The following is an 11,248-nucleotide window of genomic DNA, read 5'->3' as shown; positions in this document are numbered from 1 at the left end:
TCCCTTGGGATCTCTAATTTTCTTGAAGAGATCTCTAGTCTTTCCCATTCTATTGTTTTCCTCTATTTCTTTGCATTGATCACTGAGGAAGGCTTTCTTATCTCTCCTTGCTATTCTTTGGAACTCTGCATTCAAATGAGTATATCTTTCCTTTTCTCCTTTGCTTTTTGCTTCTCTTCTTTTCACAGCTGTTTATAAGGCCTCTTCAGACAGCCATTTTGATTTTTGGTATTTCTTTTTGTTGAGGATGGTCTTGCTCCCTGTCTCCTGTACAATGTCATGAATCTCTGTCCATAGTTCATCAGGCACTCTGTCTATCAGATCTAGTCCATTAAATCTATTTCTCACTTCCACTGTATAATCATAAAGGATTTGATTTAGGTCATACCTGAATGGTCTAGTGGTTTTCCCCACTTTCTTCAATTTAAGTCTGAATTTGGCAATAAGAAGCTCATGATCTGAGCCTCAGTCAGCTCCCGGTCTTGTTTTTGCTGACTGTATAGAGCTTCTCCATCTTTGGCTGCAAAGAATATAATCAATCTGATTTCGGTGTTGACCATCTGGTGATATCCATGTGTAGAGTCTTCTCTCGTGTTGTTGGAAGAGGGTGTTAGCTATGATCAGTGCATTCTCTTGGTAAAACTCTATTAGTCTTTGCCCTGCTTCATTCCATATTCCAAGGTCAAATTTGCCTGTTACTCCAGGTGTTTTTTGACTTCCTACCTTTGCATTCCAGTCCCCTATAATGAAAAGGACATCTTTTTTGGGTGTTAGTTCTAATAGGTCTTGTAGGTCTTCATAGAACCGTTCAACTTCAGCTTCTTCAGGGTTACTGGTTGGGGCATAGACTTGGATTACCGTGATATTGAATGAATTGCCTTGGAAACCAACAGAGATCATTCTGTCGTTTTTGAGATTGTATCCAAGTACTGCATTTCAGACTCTTATTGATTATGATGGCTACTCCATTTCTTCTAAGGGGTTCCTGCCCACAGTAGTAGATACAATGGTCATCTGAGTTAAATTCACCCATTCCAGTCCATCTTAATTTGCTGATTCCTAGAATGTTAACGTTCACTCTTGCCATCTCCTGTTTGACCACTTCCAATTTGTCTTGATTCATGGACCTAACATTCCAGGTTCCTATGCAATATTGTTCTTTACAGCATCGGACCTTGCTTCTATCACCACATCCACAACTGGGTGTTGTTTCTGTCACATCCACAACTGGGTGTTATTGCTTTGGCTCTATCCTTTCATTCTTTCTGGAGTTACTTCTCCATTGATCTCTAGTAGCATATTGGGCACCTAATGTAACGGACAACAATTCTTGAAACAGGCAATACAGAAAACAACTTAGTTAGCAGTAATAGTAAAATCATAAGTAAGAACTTGAGTCAAGAACTTTTATTAGGTATAGCCCAGTGACATTTTTAAGTCATCTGACTTAGTTTATTAAATGACTATATCTAGTTGCTAATTTTCTGGTTGCAGAGCATCTGATCTTTATTCAAAGACTGGTACTGAGATAAGCTTTAGAAACAAACTTACAGTGTCTTTTTCAGTGAAGGATATTTTTAACTTAAATTAATGAATGTCCTTCTTAATTTAATTTAATGAAGCCTCTTAGCAATGTAACATAACCACAATTTAACAAGTGAGTCATATGGACATTAATTAACAAAACTAGAACTTAAGATTCAATGAAACATATTAGATGTCATAGACCTGACATCAGTTGGGTGGATTTTTTTTTTTTTTTTTTAGAGCTCCCCAGTATACTCTGAGGTTTTTGTATATGTCTGGAGACAATCTTTTTTGTACCATGATGAGGCTGTTCAGAACCCAAATGTCTCCAATTTCTGGAGGGATGAGGCAGAGAGGAAAAGAAAAATGTTTTAATTTTACTCACAGGTGTAAATCACTAAATTGTTTTAAACCATCAGTGACTTGAGGACAAGAGTTTCTTTATATCTGAAAACAAAGATTAGAAGCCAGTAACACGTCAGACAAAAAAATCATGAAGACTGCAGTCATATTTTGCAGCCTGTTCAATCTCATGAAACCAATCTTTTTGTTTGTGGTCCTTGCCTGACGACAAAGGACGTCAGTGAAAGTAATGGTCTCCAAGATGCTCATGAAGTTTTTGCAGTGTCTGTACTTGACTTGACCAGCAAAGTGGGTTCCCTGATCACTGGAGATTGCAGAAAATGTATTTTAACCATTTTTTTTCCATTGTGAGATATTAACCCTACAGCCAGGAAAGGCTTTATACTATCAAATAAAGTGAGGTTTGTCAGGGAGCCAGGAAAAGCCAAGTGGCCATCTTGGACCTCCCGTTGCCCTGACTGTTTGGTTTATAGCCATTATTTATCCATTTTAAATTTCCTGATGAGGCGTTAATTTTGTAGAGGCAGAATGAGCTTTGTCTATGTGTGCTATAGATCATTGGGAAATAACACTCATTTATTTTATCGAAGTAACAAAAGATTTTAAAAGCAAGTATGAATCACTTAAAGACTAAGACATTTACATAGTCTGTAATCAAAAGCTATACTCCAAGAAGACTTTGTTTTTTTAACAGGAAGAGAAAACCAAATTCCAGATTGGTACCAGCTTATATTCATTGTGAAACAATAGTCATTCACCTAGTCAAAGTGACAATGAAAGATTTCAAAGGCAGTGTAATGTCTTAATAAACTTGTATCACGCACAAAATTCTCTTCCACTTGCCACAGACCTTTTTTACACTTCTGGATTCATCACTTTATTTGCCCATTCAGAGAACAGCCACCTATAAGTTCAGATTTACTTCCTTTTTCCTTAATAGAAAGTAATTCCATCCTTATACCTTTTTATTGAACGTACATGTCCTACTTTCCTTCAGCAACCACAAACTGTACTTTATATCATCATTCTGTAGACTGCTAAATGTAAATCACCCATAGTTATATCATTTGCAAAATTATCTTCACAATGTCTATGTGAATTAGATCAGTAAACACACATTAATACCAGCTATCAATCCAGTAGTGAATATTTCCTAGTTCACACAAGCCTGAAATTCATTTTACTTTAATTTTTTGGAATTTAGAATTGTTTGATTCGTAAGTGTTTACTTCTCTTTAGGGCAATTAAATAGAGCTCATTGACCAATCGGCCTTTAGTAATTTTGTCCAAGGACAAATACACACCGTGAGTCACATATCAATTTAGACAGACGTATAGACAGAGATCTCATAGTTTTCTGCTTGATATTTAAAATGTCTTTGTGCCTTCTTTTTTTCTTGGTTTGAGTTCTACCAATTTGTTAATGGCTGGAGTCCCAGACAGAGTGGGCTGTTTATCCCAAGGACATGATGTGAGTTAACTTTAGGTTTTTTCCCAGACCTGTTTTTGTTTCTCAGGAATGGAGCTCCAACAAAGTATTTTAACAAGCCAACTTTTTTTCTAATTGCACATGCAAGGAGAACTGGTTTTGCAATTTCAAATAAAGATTTTATTTTAACCAGTGTTCTCTGGAGTCTAAATAATATCATGGCCATTCAGTGTCAAAAATGTCATCTCTCTCTTCTTGTAGTCATAGTTTCATAGTTAAAAATTAAACCAGAGAATGTTCAAAATCACTCTGATGACAGGGGTAGCCTGACTAATAAGATGTTGTCCCAGCAGGGATTGTCTTTCTGGGGAGGTAAAGTCTTCTCTCAAAGTAAGGAAAGCCTGTCCTTTAACCTCTATTTTCTCCCAGGCTCTTATGCAGTATCACCTCACCTGTTCTATAGCCTGATCTTCCGTAAGCACTTGATCTTGAGTCCTCCCCCAATTTCCACTGCCTGTCAATTGATCTAAAGAGATGGGGATCTATCTGGCTTGGTCATGAGACACCATAATCAAATGGGAACCCTCAGCTAGTCCCTGCACTATTTCCACAGTAAAAGGAGAATTTACTCCATAATTTTGAACAGTTTGCTTAAGTTCATTTAGTATTTTGAAGGGAATCTGCTTGTGTACAGTCTCATACACTCCATTAGGATTATTAGGATAATAATAATTATCCTAATTATTATTAGGAGCTACTCATTCATGTATTGTCATTGGAAATGTCATAGTCATAGCCTCCAAGTCAGCCCACCAAATACCTTTCTGGAGGGGTGACAGAACTGTTGCCCGTGGCAAAGAAGGAAAAGCTTAAGTCACTCCATTGGTTAAGACAGGAGGAGGAGGAAGTGGAGGTAGAGGAAATTCATCCTCTGCAAAAGCACAGAAGGAACTGTACTTTTAAGAGCCTCCTGTGTTTTTTGTTCTACCCTGCTGGCTTTGGACATTTAGGTCTTCCCTCTGATGGGGATTCACATTCATCCTTACTCCCTCTGAGTTTTCTGGAGTCTGAAGAGGTTCTAAAATAGATTTTCTCAGTGTCCAAATTGACCAGATAGATACAGGCAAGGGCACTCCCTTGCAAAGAAGTTTCTCTAATTCACTACCTACCTTCTTCCATGGCCCTAAATCTAAAATACTCAGAGAAGGGAACCATGAGCAGTGTTTCTCAATGGTTTGTAAAAGCTCCAGTAGCCGGCCCTCACTTATTTTTGTTCCTCCTGCTTTTAGAACCTGCTGCAAGAGGCATATATATGGCCAGTACTGTTCCAAGCTTTCTGAATTTCCCATGCTTAACTCCAGTTTAAATACCTGAGAGAGCATTACTTACCGCAAAGGGGGATTTTCTGAGGCCTCATCCCTCTTCTTCAGGACCGTGAGCCGATATTGATATTTCACCTGCAGTTTCGTTCTCCACAATCCTTCACTTTTTAGCCCCATGTTGGGTGCCACTTGCTGGAACCAGCTCAGCAGGCAGGGATCAAAAGTGGTCGATGCACAGTTTGGGGAAAACAAACTAGAGACAGAATTAAAGTTTTAAAGATGGGACTGGGGACTCAAGCCCTCTTGGATCAAGAGCCCCATTCCTTGGAGCCAAGTAACTTTTATTTAGTATCTTTGTAAGCAGAAAGTATCTGTTGTGGTATGATGAAGTCAGCCTCCTGTGTCCCCAGTCATGCCTCCCATTTTATTGATTACTTCAAACTCTCTTTGAATAGTTCAAAAAACATTCTTTGACTATTTCAAAATATCACAGTAATCCAAGTCTAAGCCCTGATCAGTAACGCTGAAGAAGCTGAAGTTGAACTGCTGAGTTTTCCAAATTTGCTGACATATTGAGTGCAGCACTTTCACAGCATCATCTTTTAGGATTTGAAATAGATCCTAGGAAACTGCAAAAATGAAAATGGAAATATGGCATGGCTTAGCTCCTTTTGAAAATAATATTTAGTTTTAAGATTGTATTGGAGAAAGGCATTATATCAGACATTAGTATGTAAAGTACTAAATATAAAGATGGAATTTGCTACTTCCCATTAATAGAAAACAAGCAAAAATACAAATACAAGTCATGAGAACTTGTTGGCAAAATTCTGTAAGGATAATATCCAATATCTAAGGACATTAAATAACTTTTTAATTTATTTTTCCACATCTTCCTCCACCCAAACTATGCTCATCCTAAAATGCTTATAATTCCCCTGAAGTTGATTATTTTATGTACCTAACTAAATTAATATCTGATTCTTTTTTTTTTTGTAAAGCTTGGAATAGCTTTGCTTATAGCTCTACTGCCTAATTCTCCCTTCAATTTCTATGTGCCTTTTACTCCAGAAAATTCCCTTTGTGCATTTCAAGAGCTTCTACTCTGGCTCCCACTGCATCCGTGTACACCCTAATCGCAGGCTGAGCACCAAAGAAATTATGCCCTTGAACTGAGGTGTTGGAGAAGACTTTTGAGAGTCCCTAGGAATGCAAGGAGATCAAACCAGTCAATCCTAAAGGAAATCAGTCCTGAATATTCATTGGAAGTGCTGATGCTGAAGCTGAAGTTCCAATACTTTGGCCATCTGATGCACAGAGCCAACTCATTGGAAAAGACAGTGATGCTGGCAAAAATTGAAGGCAGGAGAAGACGGGGCCAACTGAGGATGAGATGGTTCGATGGCATCCCTGACTCAATGGACATGAGTTTGAGCATGCTCCAGGATGTGGCGAAGGACAGGGAAACCTGGTGTGCTTCAGTCCATGGGGTCACAAAGAATCGGATACAACTGAATGAACAACAGCAATCACCTGTTTATGTTATTTAGCTCCCTAAATATGGAAACAGTGTGTGGTTTACCTTTGCGTCCCATGTACCACAATGTGCAATACACAGTTGTCACAGAGTTGAACTAAAGAAAAAAACCTCCTGGAGTGTCCCTGGGGGTCCAGTGACTAAGAGTCTGAGCTCCCAATGCAGGGGACCCAGGTTCAAGCCCTGATCGGGGAACTAGATCTCGCATGCCACAACTAAGACCTGGAGTAGCCAAATAAAATAAAATACTCAAAAGCGACACATAGTCTCCGAAAAGTAACCATTTCTTGGCATGTCCCTCAACCCAGATTCCCTCCCCAGAAATGATGGTTATTTGTGCTGCCTTCTTCAGGAATTTTCCAAATCTATGTAAAATATTTCTGAATGCCTATTTCTTTTCATATAGATGATGACATTCCATGCCCACTGTCGCACACCTAGCTTTTCTATTTTAACAGTATATCTGTTTCATTCTTATAGAGCTTTCTCCTTTAAACAGGTAAATGTTCTATTCTGTGAATCTTCAACTATGTATTTACTACATCTTGCTTGACTGCATCTATTTTGTCTTAATACTTCCATTTACAAGCAGCTTAAAAATCAATATCCTTGTACATTTCTTTAGTGGCTCATACAAGGGTGTATATGTAGAATATAATCATGGAAATAATATTTCTTCATCAAAAGATATTTGTGTTTTATACTTTGATAAATACTGTACCATTGTTTTTCTTCAAAATCATTCGTTTATATTCTCAGCAATGAAAGATCCTTGATCTTTGCCAATCTGACAATTGAAAAGCTATGCATTTACAATTGAATTTTTACTTCTTTATAAAAAGTGATAAGTCGAGTTCAACATCTTTATGCATAGCATTTTTATGTTATGCATAAACATTGCAAACAACAAAATCCAGTCTGGCTAGTTTAATCAGAAAAATAACCTCTTAAAGTTTAATAGGTACTACTGTGGATTGTTGAAGAAACAGACTCAAGGATACACTTTCAGGAACACCAAAGGGCATGCAGTACACTGGTCTGATATGAACCCCACTGATACCTCCTCCATCAAACATGAAGCACCAGAACCCAATGGCCCACATCCACCACTGCCTCCATCACTGATGCTGTCCATGCATCAGGAATTTGCTCTTGAAATTCCTGCTGCCACCTACACCAGCCAGATGGGAGCGCTGCCCTGCAAAAGCAGGAATGCCACCCTGTTTATCTCTGAATCAGTCTCGCTCACCTGGGTAGTTCAAATGCAAGGATACGTACCTGAGTGCTAGCTGCAGGAGAAGTTAGTATTTGAGTTCTGACCTCAATGAAGGGAGGCAAGCAAGATTCATAGCGTTAATTTTCCCAAATACAGAAGAGTTTGCAAAATACATTAAGTCCTAAAAATGTCAAATATTCACACCAGCCCTATCCAACAGGCAACTCTTCTTCATAATTATTGTTTGAAACAAAAGCAGATACTCCTTTGTGCTCAGTCATTCATTCATGTCTAACTTTTTGCATCCCCAGAGACTGTAACCTGCCAGACTCCTCTGTCTATGGAATTTTCCCGGCAAGAAAACTGGAGTGTGTTGCCATTTCCTACTCTAAGGGATCTTCCTGACTAAGGGGTCGAACCACATTTCTTGAGTGGCCTACATTGGTTCTTTACCACTGAGCCACCTGGGAAGCCCTAATATAACTTCTACTCATATCAAATACAGACACTTCCTCCAATCCCAGTAATAGGCAAGTCTGGTTAGAAGGGGAAGTCAGATCCGTGACTCATACAGATGCATTCTAAGGCTCTGGGACTGGGATATAGTATTATGTGCATTTTCTGTATGATTATTTTGTGAAATCTGCTAAAGTAAGGTTTATGACTGAAACTACTTAATAGGGCCATCTATTTCTACTCTAAATTCTCATGCATCATACTTTCTCACAGATCGAATGGCATGCTGTGACTGGTTTGGGGATCCTGCTAGAAGGGAGTTAAAGATACACTTGGTGCAGGGGTTAATAGTTAGCCGTCTGTTGCTCTGGCTAAGCCACGAGAAACTCACCATGAGAAAAAAATAAAAGCAAAATATAGCAATACAGCATAACCCAGATAAAAGTATGTCAGGTAGATCAGTTGCGGTTCTCACTGATAAACTAAGGAAGAACAGTGTGGACCTTGAAATGCCAGGTCAGCACAAGTTCAGAACGCTGCTTGTGCACAAACCAAAATGTTTTCCCAAGGCATATGTAGGTCTATGACCTTAAGCTAGGTGATACCCCTTGTACAAGAAAATAACAAATATCAGTTCAGTTCAGTCAGTTCAGTCTCTCAATAGTGTCTGACTCTTTGTGACCCAATGGACTGCAGCACGCCAGGCCACCCTGTCCGTCACCAACTCCCGGAGTTTATGCAAACTCATGTCCACTGAGTCGGTGATGCCATCCAACCATCTCATCCTCTATTGTCCCCTTCTCCTCCTGCCTTCAATCTTTCCCAGCATCAGGGTCTTTTCAAAAGAGTCAGTTCTTCGCATCAGGTAGCCAAAGTATTGGAGTTTCAGCTTCAACATCGGTCCTTCAAATGAACATTCAGGACTGATCTTTAGGATGCACTGGTTGGATCTCCTTGCAGTACAAGGGACTCTCAAGAGTCTTCTCCAACACCACACTTCAAAAGCATCAGTTCTTCAGTGATCAGCTTTCTTTATAGTCCAGCTCTTACATCCGCACATGACCATTGGAAAAATCAAGCCTTGACTAGATGGACCTTTGTTGGCAAAGTAATGTCTCTGCTTTTGAATATGCTATCTAGGTTGGTCATAACTTTCCTTCCAAGGAGTAAGCATCTTTTAATTTCATGGCTGTAGTCACCATATGCAGTGATTTTGGAGCCCCCCCAAATAAAGTCTGCCACTGTTTCCACTGTTTCCCCATCTATTTGTCATGAAGTGATGGGACTGGATGCCATGATCTTTGTTTCCTGATTGTTGAGCTTTAAGCCAACTTTTTCACTCTACTATTTCACTTTCATCAAGAGGCTCTTTAGTTCTTCTTCACTTCTGCCATAAGGGTGATGTCATCTGCATATCTGAGGTTATTGATATTTCTCCCGGCAATCTTGATTCCAGCTTGTGCTTCTTCCAGTCCAGCATTTCTCATGATGTACTCTGCATATAAGTTAAATAAGCAGGATGAGAATATACAGCCTTGATGTACTCCTTTTCCTATTTGGAACCAGTCTGTTGTTCCATGTCTGGTTCTAACTGTTGCTTCTTGACCTGCATACAGATTTCTCAAGAGGTAGGTCAGGTGGTATGGTATTCCCATATCTTTCAGAATTTCCCACAGCTTATTGTGATCCACACAGTCAAACGCTTTGGCATAGTCAATAAAGCAGAAATAGATGCTTTTCTGGAACTCTTTTGCTTTTCCAATGATCCAGCAGATGTTGGCAATTTGATCTCTGGTTCCTCTTTTTCTAAATCCAGCTTGAACATCTGGAAGTTCACAGTTCATGTATTGTTGAAGCCTGGCTTGGAGAATTTTGAGCATTACTTTGCTAGTGTGTGAGATGAGAGCAATTGTGTGGTAGTTTGAGCATTCTTTGGCATTGCCTCTCTTGGGATTGGAATGAAAACTGACCTTTTCCAGTCTTGTGGCCACTGCTGAGTTTTCCAAATTTGCTGGCATATTGAGTGCAGCGCTTTCACAGCATTATCTTTCAGGATTTGAAATAGCTCAAGTGGAATTCCATCACCTCCACTAGCTTTGTTCAAGTGACACTTTCTAAGGCCCTCTTGACTTCACATTCCAAGATATCTGGCTCTAGGTGAGTGATCACACCATCGTGGTTATCTGGGTCATGAAGATCTTTTTTTGTACAGTTCTTCTGTGTATTCTTGCCACCTCTTTTTAATATCTTCTGCTTCTGTTAGGTCCATGCCATTTCTGTCCTTTATTGAGCCCATCTTTGCATGAAATGTTCCCTTGGGATCTCTAATTTTCTTGAAGAGATCTCTAGTCTTTCCCATTCTATTGTTTTCCTCTATTTCTTTGCATTGATCACTGAGGAAGGCTTTCTTATCTCTCCTTGCTATTCTTTGGAACTCTGCATTCAAATGAGTATATCTTTCCTTTTCTCCTTTGCTTTTTGCTTCTCTTCTTTTCACAGCTGTTTGTAAGGCCTCTTCAGACAGCCATTTTGCTTTTTTGCATTTCTTTTCCATGGGATGGACTTGCTCCCTATCTCCTGTACAATGTCATGAACCTCTATCCATAGTTCATCAAGCATTCTGTCTATCAGATCTAGTCCCTTAAATCTATTTCTCACTTCCACTGTATATTCTTTAGGGATTTGATTTAGGTCATACCTGAATGGTCTATGACCAACCTAGATAGCATATTCAAAAGCAGAGACATTACTTTGCCAACAAAGGTCCGGCTAGTCAAGGCTATGGTTTTTCCTGTGGTCATGTATGGATGTGAGAGTTGGACTGTGAAGAAGGCTGAGCGCTGAAGAATTGATGCTTTTGAACTGTGGTGTTGAAGAAGACTTTTGAGAGTCCCTTGGACTGCAAGGGGATCCAACCAGTCCCTTATAAAGGAGATCAGCCCTGGGATTTCTTTGGAAGGAATGATGCTAAAGCTGAAACTCCAGTACTTTGGCCACCTCATGTGAAGAGTTGACTCATTGGAAAAGACTCTGATGCTGGGAGGGATTGGGGGCAAGAGGAGAAGGAGATGACAGAGGATGAGATGGCTGGATGGCATCACTGACTCGATGGATGTGAGTCTGAGTGAACTCTGGGATTGGTGATGGACAGGGAGGCCTGGCGTGCTGCGATTCATGGGGTCTCAAAGAGTCGGACACAACTGAGCAACTGATCTGATCTGATCTGATTTGAATGGTTTAGTGGTTTTCCCCACTTTCTTCAATTTAGGTCTGAATTTGGCAATAAGGAGCTCATGATCTGAGCAGAGCTTCTCCATCTTTGGCTGCAAAGAATATAATCAATCTGATTTCGGTGTTGACCATCTGGTGATGTCCAAATGTAGAGTCTTCTCTTGTGT

General features: G+C 39.6%; 1 long non-coding RNA gene across 1 annotated transcript; it reads right to left on the bottom strand.

Moving 5' to 3' along the window:
- Positions 1-838: 838 nt before the first annotated feature.
- LOC138984227 (uncharacterized) lies at positions 839-5,093 on the bottom strand. The gene is made up of 3 exons (XR_011461494.1): positions 4,709-5,093; positions 1,913-1,974; positions 839-1,308 (listed from the first exon to the last, which is right to left on the bottom strand). It is a non-coding gene; the product is annotated as an uncharacterized lncRNA (long non-coding RNA).
- Between the last annotated feature and the right edge of the window lie 6,155 nt (positions 5,094-11,248).

This window comes from Bos mutus, chromosome 20 (genome assembly GCF_027580195.1).
Source record: "Bos mutus isolate GX-2022 chromosome 20, NWIPB_WYAK_1.1, whole genome shotgun sequence".
Classification (NCBI taxonomy): Eukaryota; Metazoa; Chordata; class Mammalia; order Artiodactyla; family Bovidae; genus Bos; species Bos mutus.
The sequence above is the reverse complement of the archived record's forward strand: the minus strand, read 5'-3'. Positions and strand labels throughout refer to the sequence as shown.